Source organism: Peromyscus maniculatus, chromosome 12 (assembly GCF_049852395.1).
Source record: "Peromyscus maniculatus bairdii isolate BWxNUB_F1_BW_parent chromosome 12, HU_Pman_BW_mat_3.1, whole genome shotgun sequence".
NCBI classification, from domain to species: domain Eukaryota; kingdom Metazoa; phylum Chordata; class Mammalia; order Rodentia; family Cricetidae; genus Peromyscus; species Peromyscus maniculatus.
This window is the reverse complement of record NC_134863.1, coordinates 15791157-15807046: the sequence shown is the minus strand read 5'-3', so window position 1 is coordinate 15807046 and position 15890 is coordinate 15791157. Positions and strand designations below refer to the sequence as shown.

The window sequence follows — 15890 nt, the reverse complement described above, 5'->3', positions numbered from 1 at the left end:
TAGGTCAGCAGGTAAAGGTGCTTGCCTCCCAACAATGCATGACTACCTGAGTTCAATGCCACATAAAAATGGATGCAAAGATCCAATTCCACAAAGTTGTCTTTTGATGGCTACACCCACGCTGTAGTGTACACACACACACACACACACACACACACACACACACACATACACGTCCTACATACACACATATGTAACACACACACACAAAGAATATGAAAAATAAAAAGAAACACAAGTTAAAGCCATAGTGAGATATTGTTTCTTACATACTCATTTAGTAAAAACAAGTCATAAAATTAAATCCCTGTGACACCATTATAAAGAAACAAGGTGATTCATACACGACAAATGACTGCAAATCAGTCCTCTTCCAGAGGCTGGATAAAAAGTAAAAGAAGTACATGGAACTTTTGTGCCAATAACTGCACCAGTCAGGATGGGGCACACTCTACAGAGAAGGCCCTGGTGCCTGTGCCTGATGGTGAAGACGGCGCACCCACTGAGAAACACAGGGGTGACATTCTTCGGAGGCAAACTCCGGCAGACTCTGTCACTACACTGACCGTAGCATTCAGTCTGCAGTCGGATCATAGATCAGGCACCCTTACCCCCCTTTTACAGATGAGCTGCTGGAAGGTTCGAGGAATAAGTTCCCAGAACGGGTCATACGGCTAACAACCGACAAGCCATGACGAATCCACACCTCTGAGTTCTGAACTAACCCTGAAGTTCCTCCACCTCATCCCCACAGGAAAAACAACAAAATATTAGATAATGTGACAAGGGAAAGCAGAAGCGCCAAGGACATAGTTATCTACAGGAAATCACTCAGAAGGGACAAAAAGCTCTCTCTGCACACCGATGACTATCCCTACATTTTTAACATGTTACAGTTCATTTTTATATTTTACTGTAAAACCTAGTCGAGTGCCTATCTACATGGGTAACAGTCACACTAGAACTGAGCGATCTCAACGAATTTGTCACACAGTCAATGAAATAAATACTTTTTACGTCACAATAGTAAGTGGAAATAAACATTAGACACACACAAAAATGAGGACAAACGCTTTGGAGGAGTTTTAATGAAGAATATGACCTGTAAAGATCAAAGAAAAGGATTCTAGGAAGAGAACTGCCGTGGCTTTTGTGTCAGTGAAGATGAGGATGTGGATTTTAAATGAGTTAATTGTGGGGGTTTGAATGATAACAGTCCCCATAGGCTCATATATAGGAACACTTGGTCCCCTGTTGATTGGACTGTTGGGGAAGGATTAGGAGGTGTGGCCTTGTCAGAGGAAGGATGTCACTGGGGGTGGGCTCTGAAGTTTCAAAAGCCCATGCCAGGCTCAGGGCGCCCTGCCAAGTGAAGAACAACTCTCTGAAACCTTAAAAAAAAAAATGGTGATGGGAAGAAAGAATCATTACTGTATTTGTGAGTTATGTTTGATCAGGGCCATACAAACTGGCCTTAAGCCCCAAAGACATCGATGATCAATGTGGATGTATGGGCACCAGAATGGCTCATTCACAGTGCTGTGTGAACCAAGGCCCACCATTCTCAGAGCCCCATCGTCCGCTTTTAGCTCTGACTTCTGTCAGTATTTAGCTAAAATAATCCTAGAGAGGCAAACGGAGAATGTACCTCCACCAAATAAGATTGCCCAGCATATATTTTCCCAGGAATTAAAAACAAAAAGAAAAAACTCAAGGGTTGCAGAACTCAAAGACCTTCTAGAACATTCTTCACACCACCACAGCCTGAATTTTCACTGTACCAGTCCAGTCTAAACTGTCACTTTTCTTCGGGGATTGGAGTCATTATCTCCCAAAGAGCACACCGTCACGCTCACACTGAACAGGTTGCAGGGGATCTGTACAAGAGAGCAAAGGGTTGACGTCATCCTTAAGAACACTTCTCTCCACACCTCTCCATGTGTCACCCTTTGTGGCTTGGATGAGCGTGGATGAGAAGGTGTGGCTGAGGGGGCGTGTCACCGTGGATGGGCTCTGAAGTTTCAGAAGCCCATGCCAGGCTCCCTGTCGCCCTCCTTGCTTGAGACCTGGGGATCCGATGTGAGCTCTCAGCTACTGCTCCAGCACCAGGCCTGCCCGCCTGCCACCACACTGCCCACCATGATGGTCTCGGACTCACCCTCTGGAACAACAAGCCAGTCCCCAGTTAAATGAGTTCTTCTATAAGTTTCCTTGGTCGTGGTGTCTCCTCACAGCAACAGAACACTGACTAAGACACCCTTCTACGGCAATAAGTAGAGGAAGACAAGGGCTCTTCCGAGTTGTGCTGACACCCGCCATCCCCGAGTCAGCTCTGCCGCGCAGTCCCACCCCCATAAATCCAATTTTCCCAGACACCATGAAGTTCCTCACCTCATGTCCCTGCCCAAGTTACTTCCCCCTATACATTCTCCCTCTTCCCCAGCTCCCCAAATTCCCACTCCGACTTCAATGCCCCCTCACATGACAATCTTTCCAGCTCGGCAGAACTTCCCTGTAAAGGACCCTGGAGTTAGTCGCCAGCAAATCACAGGCAGCAGATGTTACCTACATGAATGCGCACTTTCTCCCTCTAACATAGGGTCTTTCTGGCTACAGCCCAGGCTGACCCAGAACCCACGCCCTTCCTTCCACGGCCTCCCATGTACATACTGTCTTGGCAACTTCTATGATCACCAAGAGGTGGGCACTCACTCAGCACTCAGGCTTCCAACTCCCAAGGCCATGCCAGAGTTCCATTGTGCTTTTTGTTTCTGGTCAACACAAACCTAGGCATATCTGGGAAAAAGAAATCTTAATTTAAAAAAAAAAAAGTGTCTCTACAAGATTGGCCTGTAGACAAGTCTATGGTACATTTCCTTGATGGGTGACTGATGGTGGGGGGTGGAGGAGGCCACCCCTAGCAGATGGTCCTGAGTCATATAAGAAAGCTGACTGAGCAAGCGTCCCTGAACAGCATTCCTCCACGGCCTCAGCTTCAGTTCCTGCCTCAAGTTCCTGTCTTCCCTCAGTGACAGACTGTGACCGGGAAGAATAAGCCACATACCTTTCCTCCGCAAGCTGCTTTAGTCACGGTGTTTGACCACAGTAACGGGGATATTCGTATATCTGTAAGGTCCCTACATGCGGTTGAACAAATGAATATCCAAATGGGTCAGACTGATGGGTAAATGCAGCATCATACTTTCAGGGTCCTGTCCAACTGCCAAGACTAACCCTCTCCAAGTGAACTGGCTAACCTCCAGGCAAGGAAGAAAAAAAAAAAGACTGTTGGGGTAGAAATGACAAACTGCTAGGCGGTGACCTCCCTTTCACCTCAGTCTAAGAAAAGGTGCCACTTACCTGCCTGGTCACCACAGAGTTTATCTTTCCCATGAGTCAGAGAACACCTTGCCCTCTGGGTGACCACACCTTTCTACAGTCCCTGAAAGTGATCGAACAAGACAGAAGATCCAGGTGCCAACAAAATTGTTTTCTTCCTGGAAGGTACACAAGGCGGAACTGAGTGGAAACTCACTAGACACAGTAGGTGTGGGTAACACTGTGACCGCCTGGCCCTTAGCTATGACAGCTGGGCTTCCACAGTCCCAGTTAGAGAGCATTATCAAGATGGGCCACAGCACGGGAAAATCACAGATCCAGGAACTCGGCTAAATTAGCACACAAAGAGAGAATCAATCTTTCTTAGCTCTGAGTAGCCAGAGCAATTAAGCCTTCCTGTCCTCCAATGTCTCAACAAGCCCAGCACTCCCGGGCAGGCCTCCTCCACAGCCCCCACAGCATTTTCTAGGTAAGGTGCTTTTAGCCAGCCGAATGAACGAAGTGGTTACAATCTTGACATCCATCTCCTTCAAACATTCGGAAACCCGGCCTTTCCCAATGCAAACCATTCAACCGTGTGCCGTGGGTGCCTAGCCTCACCCGAGACAAGACAGCAGATGTTTGCTGAGTCCTTAATTTAGGTCAGGCATTATGCACACCACTTACAAGGCCTCCTTCCATCTTCACATGGAGGTAGAATGACCTATAAGTGACCCTCCGAATCGGCGCACCACTGAGAAGAAGAGGAGGAAGGGCAGAAGGAGAAACAGGGCAGCCAGAAACAATGGCTGCTTCACCCCTGGGGCAGCTGGCGCTGTTGCGGACCTGCTTTTAAATCTATTACATTTACTTCTTTATTTTCTTATTTATGTATCTGTTGTGTGTGTGCACACACATGCTTGCATGCTGCAGCACACATACAGAGGTCAGAGCAGGTACTTTACATGGTGAATCAACTCCCTAGCTCGCTGCAGATGTTTTTAGATGTAAGAAAATTGAGGCGAACCTTAAAGACAGAGATCTTTTGATGTCCAAAAAAACACTGTTTCAGCCAGGCCTGATGGCACCAGGCTGTAACCTCAGCTATTTGGGAAGCACTTCACATGCACCTGACTATTCCCTCTCTGCCCCCAAGGCTCTCTGCAGGATGGCACTGACCTGGGAGCTACCAGACCGAGTGACGAAGACACACAGGGACCAGCTTCAGCAGAGAAGATTCCATGCCGAGAGCTGAGACACCAAGGGTCAGTGACCTGGCCTGGCCCGATCATCTAGTTTATGTGTCACACAAGATGCTGCAGAAAGCCTGGATCAACCCTCCAATGATAACTTCCTGTTTCAACTACCGAGCAGTCCTGGAGTGGCGTGAGACCCATCACAGTCAGTGACTACAGAAGAAAATGCCACCATGGCTAGAAAGACGCAAACAGAACACAAATGAAACCCAGGCCAGGGCAGGGCAGTCATGGCGGAAGGAAGGGCAGTGCCCGGCTGTTCTCTGAACGTTCTGCACAGCTGGAAATAGCTGAGAACGTCTGAAGCCCTCACTCACTGAGAATGTCAGAGCATGTGGCACTTCTCACGGTGGCGCTCTCATTAGCAAGAGGTCCCAAAGTCATGCACGGAGAAAGTCCCCCTGTTAAATGGTACAAGTAGGACTTGATCATGGCGGTGCCAGCATCGAAACGCCATCTCTTCACATCAGGAGAGTGTCACCACAGGTGCCAGAAGCCATGCTGGACACCCTGAACTGGCCACACGGATCTGGGCACCAGACAGAGATCTAGGTCCTCGCAAGATATCCGTCAGGTGAACGACACAGACCCCCTCCCCCATCAGCGCTCATGAAGCACGGTCACGAGCATCCCTCTGATCTTCACCAAGTGCGTTCTGATCCATCATACGATCCCTTTGAAAGTGACTGAAGCTCGGGAATGTTCCAGAACTAACTGAAGATCACTGAAGCTATGAGTGGCTCACAGGCACGTTTTGTTTTCCCTTCAGCAAGAGCCACTGGTGACGGCGCTGTCAAAGTGACAGCCCACGAAGACCCAGACCTCGGGGCTCAGCAGGCACAAGTGTCACCTTCCACCTCGGCTTGCAAAGCCCCACGCGCGCCGCTGGCACTGCCATGAAATCACAGTCCCAGTGAAGTCACTGCTCCCTGCCCGCACACCTGCAGCAAGGGCATTCACAACAATTATCTCGTGTTCACACGAAGAGCTTAGAGGGCAAGACAGAAGAAGAAGTCTTGGGCATGACTCCAAAATTCCTACCCTGCCACTCAAAGCCCTGTGCCTCAGTGGGAAGGTTTCTTCACCCGGGACTTCTTACCCACTCTCCGCCAGACAAGACAGATCTTACCAACATAGCTCTTGAGTTGCAACCAGGAAACTCAGTAATAAAAATGATTATAAAATACACTGACCACGTAACAAGCGCTATTGAAGACAATGAAAGACTAATGGGCTTGGAGAGAGAAGTCGGGATAGGCAGGCTTAAAGAGACAAGGAAGAGTGTTCATGCACCCCAGAATGGTGGTCTGCACCTTTCATCTCTGCACTAGAGAGACAGAGGCAGGAGGATCGCTGCAAGTTGGAGGCCTGGCTGGTCCAGCTAGCCCTATATGATGAGACCCTATTTTTTTAAAAAATAAATAAATAAAGACTTGAATGGTGGAGAATGATGATGACAAGGGCTGTCTCAAGAATCGTGGAAGCTGCCGGGCGGTGGTGGCACATGCCTTTAATCCCAGCACTCCGGAGGCAGAGCCAGGCAGATCTCTGTGAGTTCGAGGCCAGGCTGATCTACAGAGTGAGTTCCAGGACAGGCACCAAAACTACATGGATAGACCCTGTCTCGGGAAAAAAAAAATAAATAAATAAGAAAGAAAAGAATTGTGGAAGCTAGCAGAGATTTGGGAGTCTGGTCCTTGCCAGCCAGTAGCAGGCATCGACAGCAGTAAGGTGAGTAAATCCCAAACCACACTGACCGGAACTGAACCACCACCGTAACCACACTGCTTTCCAAGTTCAAAGTAAAAGTTTCAAGCCTGAGACAGACACAGTGATCTCCAAGCGTAGGGGGGTGGTATTCGGGTCCCCTACCGAGCAAACTGAGTATTCAAAGACCTTAAAGGAAAGGCCTCCGTGGGAATAAGAGCCCAGGGCGACTGAGCAAATCTGCACCTTTCCTGTCTCACCTGTGTGACATCGTGTTTCATCATCTGTGATGTCAGAGGCTGCCCACACTTAGTTGGAAGGTAGGCCCTCGCGGCCAGCTTGGGCTTCTCCTACTGCCTGTGAGCTTTAGTATCCACGAAAGAGTTTTCTCAGTCAAGACCAAGAAGCTGGCAAGTGAGAGAAGAGCAGGAACTAAGCAATTTGACAGTACTCTATCAGCTTCCAGAATCCGCTGTTCCCTCTCCTTCTACACTAATAAGTTCAAGGCCACCTCCTCTGGCCTGGAACACCTCAGCAGCCTCCTAGGCTGGGTCCCAGAGTCTATCTAGTCTTGACCTGCTACCACTACACCACCAAAGCTGGGCAAAGCATGGATCCAACCACCTATAATAGAAGCCCCTCCACGACGCCCTCTGCAGACTCGTCAGCTCAGCTTACAGACTTTACCCTCTACTCTTCCCTGGCCACTCCCATCACTCACGGGGATCTCTAAACCCACCACTTTTGTGTTGCCCCAACACCCCTAGGTCTCAGGCTGGGGTACACAGTCTAACGTCACTCTGCCTAGGGGCCGGTGAGAAGGCGGATCAGCTGGTAAGAGCACCTGCTGCCGAGCCTGAGTTCAAACCCTGTGGACCTATGCTACAGAAGGGAAGATTCAGGTCTCCCACGTTGCTCCTCTGTCCTCTGCCCTCCACACTTGCACACGTATGTACACACACACCAACGAAAAAATAACAATGACAGAGAGTTTAAAACTCCCCTGCCTGACAAGTTTTTCTGTCTCCATGATGAGAATGCTTAGTCACTCCTCAAAGTCCAGCACAAAGGTCTTCTTTGCCATAATCTTCGCTGGGATTCCAGGTGATGGGCCACGCCTTTCTGAGTGCTCCCTCTGGCTGATTTCTCTTCACTTCACTGGGGCCTTAGCCTGCCCTACTTTGCTCTCTCTCTCCTCGGAAGCACAGACTTACATCTTAGTCTTCCCTATAAGTCAGCATGCCGCATTTCTGCCTGATGTGGTCATCACACAGGACCCATGTACTGAACTTAATACAAGATAGAAGCTATTAACTATCATACCTATCATGGGGTACAGAGGGTAAAAGTAGCAAAAAAAAAAATCTAGAAATTCCTTCATGGCACAAAGTGGATTTTGATCTTTGATATTGAGAAAAAGGTTTACAAAGACTGAGTCTATGCCTATCAGGGAAGGAAACAGAGGGGTACATTCAAAAAGCAGAAGAGCATTCAAGAATAACCAACCACAAGAGGAATTACCCCCGCAATAATTCTTTATCATGGATAAGCCAGCAAACCCCACTCATTCCCATTCCCTAGTCCTGTGACCTGACTGGCCAATGCCACCTGTAGTAGGTACAGACAATTCTCAATCCCATTCCAGGTCTCTGCATGCCCCAGGCTCTAGGCAGTCAAAACACTGGTCCTTCCCCAAACCTGCATCCTATGGTTGCAGTAATCAATGGCACCCCCTCTTCGGGCAGCAATCTTCCAGAACAGCCATCACATTCCAGACACTCTTCCAGGTACTGTGAAGGCAGCCATGTATAACGCAGACCCTCTTACAAACCTCGAGAAGCTGCCCTTCTTGCTGAGGATTGAGCCCCGAGTCTGACAACTGCTAGGAAGTGCTCTACCACTGAGTTGCATCTCCAGCCTGTGAAGACGGTCTAAGGTAAAGAAGAGGTCTAGCGGCAAACACCTGTAATCCCAGCACTAGGGAGGCTGAGGCAGGGGGATAAAGAAGAGGTCAAGACCATCTTCAGCTACATAGTGAGTTCAATCCTATCCTTGGTGGCATGAGACTGTCTCAAAAAGACAGTCAAAGCAGAGCAGAGGTAGAAAAAGCAAACCTGTCCTGTGAAGTGGCTATCTTTATATTATAAACATTCTATTTACTTAACAGTTACTTTAGAATATCAGAGATAAGGGGTACTCAAGAATGAGGGGGAAAAAACAAAGTTTTATTCATTTTGCCAGGTTCCATACTAGGCGCTGGGGCAGGGGTCTGTCTTTCTTCCATGATAAAAGCTTATATACTGTCAACTGGACAAGATCTAGAAAATCTAGGCAGGGAGGCTCCATCACACCTGTGAGATATTACCTTGATCAGGTAAACTGAGATGGGAAGACAACCCCCACAAATCTCGGTGGTACCCTTCAATGCGCTGGGGTCCGAGACTGAGCAAAGCCAAGAAAGCCAGCCAAACCAAAGCCTGCATCTCTCTCACTACTTACTGAATGTGGATGCAATGTGACCAGCTGCCTCGTGTCCCTGCCACCGTGGGGGACTTCACCACTGTGGTGGACCTAACCCTCTAACTGTGATCCGAAACCAAACACTTCCTTAAGTTGCGCCCATCGAGGTGTTTTAATCACAGCTCCAGGCAAACCAGCCAAGATAGGACTTTTATCTCTGAGTCAGAAAATACAAACTATGTACCTGAGGAAGGAAGGCGGCCAAAGGCAGCACATGATCCCTTTCAGTCAAGAGCCAGGACTGTTTATTTCTAAAGGGTCGTAGCCTATGGAAGGGCAGGAGCCAACAGGAAGGATACAGTTTATAACTACCAGAGGACACCCAGGATCCTCTGGAGGAGCCATAAGGCCAGAGAAATGACAGAAAAGCAATCTCCCCAATATTGGATCACTTTCTTATTGCCCCAACTACCTCTCTATTGGGTGCGTGGAAACCAGATCACTACAAAGGCTTGGGAGGGGAGGCACACTGAAAGGAGCATTAGCTTGCTGGCTCCATTTCCACACAATCTGCCGTGGAAGGAGGCATGGCAATGTGCTAGCAGACTGATCGGGTCCGTGGTAACACCAGCATGGAACCAAGAAGTCCACTTGCCCAGGGTTCATCCTCAGGAGCAAACCCAAGGTCCAGGTCACGTGCACTGAAAATACTACGGACCTCAGGTTTTCTTGATTGTGGACAGGGACAACAGTGTCCAGTTAGGAGGCCACAGACCAGGCAAGTGCTTAGCACAAAACATGCCACTTAGCTGGGCAACCACGTGTCACCAAACTCATTTTCTCATCTGGAAAATGAGACTGACAGTCATCATACCGGCCAATGTTAGTCCTCATAACCTAATACCTGAAACTGGGGACCACAGTGACGAAAGGAGGAGGCTTACTTAACCCAGGGTTCCTAGACGCTCAAGGCACATCACCACTATCACCTCTGCTCTGATGAAGGCTTAAAGGATGCCACAAAAATCACAGAAGTGTCCACAGGAGAAAAAAATCGCGTCACCCAACAGGAAAACAAAGAGCCAATCAGGAATCAGGCTCACTGTTCTGTAACTACCTACTCAAGTTAGGTTTTGAAAAAAAATCCCTTTTAAAGGACACTCCCTTAATGATCTAAAGACCAACCCACTAGGCCTCACCTCTAAAAGTCCCACTATAATACTGTACATACTCGAGAACCAAGCCTTCGACACACAAGTCTTCGAGGGACAAACCACACCCAAGCCACAGCAATCATAAATCTTAGGGAATCAATGTGGTAATTACATGAGTATACGCTAATCATTCAAAACTTTGAAATTATCTTGCTACCTAGAAAGGCTAGGAAGATAAACACTCTCTAGCCTCAGCTTTACGGCTCTCTTCCAAGCCTTACAGCCTTTAGCCCTCAGCTAGTGACCAATCTCATTCCTGGGATCTATGTTAGGAACAGGACAAGCCTTGAGGCAGCTACAGCAGACTCCACAGCATACTTCCCACTGCCCCTCCGCTCACCCTCACGTCCTGTACTTCATATGCACCTTCAGGCTGACAGACTTCGGCCCACATTCAACCTTCACACCTGGAGCAGCAACAACCACTTTCTCCGTGCACGCTCGACCCCTACCCTCCCCACTTCCTCACCTCCAGTGAGTTTAGGCAAGGCCCTGCATTCCAAAGCCATATTCCAGGAAACGTCCCCACCCACCAATGCACACAACTCGAGCTCTGAGGCCCTCCTTACTGTGCTGGGTCAAAGTCTCAAGTTCACTCATCCACTTATGAAGAGTGTTCTTGTGCCTTCTGCCTACAGTCAATCCCACAGCGAAGCTCCCAGAGGCCCCTGCCCAGCCTTGTTCTCCTGTGAATCATGACCCTCAATAGGATTGATTAATGGCCCCCACAGCTGCAAGACAAATATAAATTATACTTTGAAAAAAAAAGGTCCTCTCAGGCTTAGTAGGCAAAGGCACTTGCAGTACAAACAGAAACATGGTGCTTGAGTTTGTGGAACCCAACAGACTCCACAGAGTTGTTCTCTGAACCTCCACAAACACTCTGACCCTTCCAAACACAGCCAAAACAAACCACCCTGTTCCCAGCACCTGCACAGAGGCTCCTTTGTCCAGCAGCCTCCATCTCACTCCTTCCTTCCTGCACTTATATTTCTCTTTCTTAGTCCTGGAGATTCAGTTCAGGCACCTCCCTTCTATGGTGGGTTACTTCCCAGAGGCTGGTCTTTTCCAGCCTCTGAGTAGCCAAAACCCTGACCACACCCGCCAAGCTTCTCCACCCTCACACACACCTGGTGCTCCTCTGGGCACAGGAAGGATGCCCTCCTCAACTTGTGCTCCCAGCAGCCCGCTCAGTGTCTCTCTGGTCTATGGGGACCGGGTCAGAGGCATGCTTTCCACACTGGGTCTCCTTCCTGCATTTCCAGTCTCTGCCAAGTTACCCTGCAGTGGGCTCCCAGCCCTTATAAGTTATACTGTCCTTGGTGTACTGGGCCCCATCTCCCCAGCATATAAACCAGAGTTCTGAAATCAAAGCCAGTGTGCCCCTGCTCCAGCACCAATTAACCCATGCTGGCTCCACAGCAGGGTAAAGTTACAAGTGCCCACCAAGAACCCCAAGTTTGGAATTAACAGTTTTGTGTACACCTCGAATTAGCTCTGTAACCTCAAGGAAAGAGTTAAGGTGGAGATGGGACTGTCACCATGCGTACTTCTCCAGAAACTTATGCAGAATATTTGATGGAAAAGTATTTTTTATAAAAATGCAAAAGTACTATACATTTATAAAAGACCCAATGGCAACCAAATTTTATCAAATTGAAAACAGTGACTGTAAGACGTGTATCATTATCAACTTTAGAATAGAAACCTGTTCAACTGGGACACATCTATGATTAAAAGACAATCACATGTCAGTGGTATGAAAACATGAAAAAGACACGTGTAGCTTAGAATTTACCTAATAAAAATAAGAACCTGCCATACAATTTCCACGTTTGACTGTGGTGCATAATAGGTGTTCAGCTACGCATGCCAAGCAAATGAAACAACCCATGATCATTTTCTTAAGCCAAATTATCACCTCTCTCACTGAAACTGGGCAGCAGGAGGTTTCTCAACGCCAGTTCTCTCAGTCATGTTCCTGCCTGCTCAAAACCCTCAAAAGGCATATAGCCTGACATTCCTAAAGCCTCTCAGAACCAAGTCTCCTCTCCTACCTATCACTGCCTGGAAATGCCTACCCTCTCGGAGGAATGGCCTCCTGGCCAGAATGTCTCTCCATGAAGGGCGCTACTCAATCCCAGCAATAATTATCAATTCAAGAACTTGCTCCCTGCCCACTGCCTATTCCCTACCCCAGGCCAGAGCTGCTTACAAGGAATTGGGAGGAGAGGGGTTGGGAAAGGAGAGAGGAAGGAGAAGATGGTCAGAAGATGCAAAACAAGGCAGGGTCCCAGCCTCGGGGGCCCCTGGCATGTCCCCCTACCCTTCACACAGCTAGTCCTCACTAGACAGCCTTCTGGACTCCACAGCCCACCTTCCCAAGATGACATGCTAGATACATCATGTCCTCTTTAAATGCCCCTCGGTGCTGGCAAGAACCTCACCAGGAGACTCTTGGGACAGCAAGCATCTTACTGGGTTTCTGTACCTCCCCACACTCCCCCCACCTCAATCCACCATTATCCACCAGAGACCACAGGGCTGGCACTCAACTTCTGTGGATCTGGGTTTGTTCCCCTACTTGTAAAAATGAGAAAAGAGGTCCGAGAGAGGTCAATTTACCCTGCAGCAGCCACATACACTCTCCCTCTCCTCCCCTCGAGGTTTTCTGAAAACTTGCTTGTGCAGAGGAGGGAGAGGGGGGGACAGTGAACCATTAAGTCACTAACACCTTTGAGAGACAGTTGTAGTGCAGAGGCAAGATGGCAAAAGGGGGGGGGGGCGGGAGGAGGGGGTACAGAAACAAAAAGAGATGAAAAGTCTATTGAGAAAGCCAGAAGGGATCGACGGGGAGGTCCTGCTAGGCCTTCCTTGTGGGGGAGGGGAAGCAGTGGACCCCCTTCCTAAACAGAAAAGCGGCTAGAGACACCATACACTGCCCCGTCCAAGTACCCCAGCCACAACTCCACTGGCATGGTCTCCAGTCACACTCCAAGTACCCCCAAGCCGCCAACGAACGCCATGTCCACTATCCACCCTCACTTAGCTTTCTCTGGTCTGCAGTGGCCTCCCTGACAAGGAAGGCCTTGCCTTTCTTACTCAAGAAAAGTCCCTACCCTTCAAAACAGTCCATCACACACACACACACACACACACCCATCCAGGACCACTTCGGGTCCCTTCAGGGAGACCAAACTATGAAGCTCCTTCCCGAGGACCCCCTCTCCCCCTTAAAAACCTGATCTTCGCGTTCTCCCCAGCATCTGGTCCCTTCCTACTTGGGGTCAGGTTTGGCTCCCGCGTTCCAGGGAGCTCTCCCTGAGGGCAAAGTCTGGTCTCGAGTAACCAACCTACAGTGCTTGAAAACAGTGGAGGCTCCAGAACCTCTTACAAAAAAAAAAAAAAGGCGGTGGGGGGTCCGGAGCCACCGCTCTTAACCAGGGCTCCACCTTCCAGGAATGACTTCCAGGAAAGCCCGCCTCCCCGGTGCCTCGCCAGCCTCGCCAGCCCGGGCTGTAAAATGGGAAGGCTCTCTCGAGTCGCTGGGTCCCTAAAAGGCCCTTTCCGCGGTGACAACTGGGATTCCGCGAAAGCTCGAAGCCGACGGGCGCGGCCCCGCCCCCCTGGGCACCCCAGAAAGGCCCCGGGCCCCGGGGCGCGCGGAGGGCGCCCGCAACCCCGCCCCTCCCCCACGCCGTGCACCCCCCCCCCCCCCGCTTCCCGGCCCAGGAACCCGCACTTCCGCGGCGGCCGGGGCGGAGCAGGGCGGTCCCGCGCTCCCGCCACCGCAGCGGCCCGCCCCGGGGGTGGGGGGAGAGATCGGGGGGTTCGAGCGGCGCCCGCGGGCCGAGGCTGCGGGAGGGAGGAAGCCTTCGCTGCTACTATACCTGGGGGAGGAGGCGGACGGGGCAGCGGCGGCCGCGACGGCTGGAGGCGGAGGCTCGGGCGGAGGAGGAGGAGGTGCCGGGCACTCCCCCTCCCATTGTCCCGGCCCGGCCCGCGGCCCGCAGCGGCCCGCTCCGCCCGGCCCGCGCCCTCCCCCGTGCCCGGCCCCCCGCCGCCGGCCCTTACCTTGCAAGCGGCCGGCTCTTCCCGCCGCTAATGCTACTTATTCCCGGGGCAAGCTGGAGCGGGGCCCGGGAGCGAACCCACAGACAAAAAGTGAAACTTCGGCAGGCCGGGAGCGGCTGCTGGTTGGTGCTCTCCCCCTCCTTCCTCCCCACCCCCCTCCCCGCGGTCTCCCGTGCGGTGCCCTGAGCGCTGGAGGCTGACGTCAGGGGCCTGAATTCCTGACTTTGCCTGCACGCATTTGTCCATGTAAGGTATGGGGAGGCGTGTGCCCGCGGGGCCGCTGCAGTAGCCGGGCGGGGAGGGGGCGCGGCGGGCAGCGCCCGCTCGAGGTGGGCGACCCTGGGCAGTGCACTTCCTGGAGGAGGGGACGCGGGGGTTGCAGGGAGCATGGGAAGAGGAAGGGAAAGAGGGATCTGCCTCCACTGGAGGAAGAGGAAGGAGATGCAGGAGGAAGTCGAGAAACCGGCACACTTGGGTCGGCTCTGCAGGCGACAAATTGGAAAGCTGAGCTGGAACGGGGAGAGGAGATCCTGCCGTGGAACACCCCCTCACCCCCACTCCCTCCACCCCGAGAGCCTCGTCGGAGCCCCGCCCAGGACTCCAGCAGGACTCCTACGGGATGGTGGAGTACAACTTCGGTTCACTTCCCACACGTGAGAGCGCCGAAGCTCTCAGGAGCTGGGACCTGACCCAGCCGTGCGCTGAGCAGATCTAGGAGCAGATCCCATTCTCTGCTCCCAGCTGGGTTTCCGCCTCCAGGCAGGACTCAAGCTCGGGCGCTGTGAGCTCAGAACCAAGTTAGACCTGGGCAGATGACCCGACCACCCACTGAAGTGACTACTAGCCCCAGTTCCTGGAAGGTTGTGGTTGATAAGCCTTGAGCAACAGTGGCAATCAGGGCAACTTCCTGTCCTTTGTTCAAAGAAATGAACCTTTGGAGTTTTAAGATTTACTTCCCAACCCTGCCCTGCCCCAAAACCAGAAAGCTTGCTCTGTTCTTACAGCTTAAAAAAGAAAATACACGAACTGGGTGAACTGGTTTCCATAAAGACAGACCTGTTCTTGGAAGGTTGGGGTTGGATTTTTTTTTTTTTTTTGTCTTTGATATTTGTAAAAGTGAGCGAAGATGAGATCCCCATTACAACGTTAAGACATGAGCTAGGAAGTACTGGTGGCCCTCTGGCCCCCAGGACTGAAAGCTTTTAAGGGAGGCCGGTCTATGTGGACCCTGTCACAAACAAAACAGCCTCCGATTTGTTCTGTGTTTCTATCACGTACCCATACAAAATGCCTCACCTCAACCCACCCTAAGGGCTCTCCCACCTGTTACTACCATCTCGGGTGGGTTAGATGAATATGGCAGAGTGACCTGCACACTGTCACTGTCGAGCAAGCTCCTGACTCTGCCACTCCTGGGCCACCTTCCGTCCCGTGCCGCCGCCCCCCCCCCCCCCGTGGGCCCTGACCTCCTGCAGCCTAACCCAGTCATGCACATAGAAAGTACACCAGACGCAGGGACGCTCAACCGTGGCGCTTCTCCGGTTAGATTTTGATGAACCTTTCTGACTAAGAATTAAGCACATAAGTGTCAAAGTACATATTCTTGTACTTAACGTTTATTGAACAACGCCTCTCCTGCGGTCTTCAAATTCAAAGCTACTTAACCCCTTTGCCCTCTCAACTTTCCCAGCTACACATTCAAAAGCAGGAATGCAGCAGGAGAGATCAAGAGTACCGTGCATTCCACGCAATAATGCAATATTTTCTCTTTATAATTAACCTGATAGCAGGCAGGAAGCATGAGCTCCTGAAGTTCAGACTTAAAAAGATCACAATTTATTCACTCTGTCTGAAGCAATTT

General features: G+C 50.7%; 1 protein-coding gene across 13 annotated transcripts in view; it reads right to left on the bottom strand.

Moving 5' to 3' along the window:
- Positions 1-14191, bottom strand: part of Lpp (LIM domain containing preferred translocation partner in lipoma) — a 602788-nt gene extending 588597 nt beyond the window's left edge. For 6 of the 13 annotated variants that reach the window (XM_076548644.1, XM_076548640.1, XM_076548641.1 and 3 more), the window contains exon 1: positions 14030-14190. The gene's annotated coding sequence lies outside the window, so the exon portion shown is untranslated. Of the gene's footprint in view, positions 1-6541; positions 6702-10295; positions 10400-13196; positions 13306-13845; positions 13902-14029 lie in introns of those variants that run through there. The other 7 variants (XM_042259107.2, XM_076548645.1, XM_076548634.1 and 4 more) reach the window with 6 other exon arrangements.
- Positions 14192-15890: the final 1699 nt, after the last annotated feature.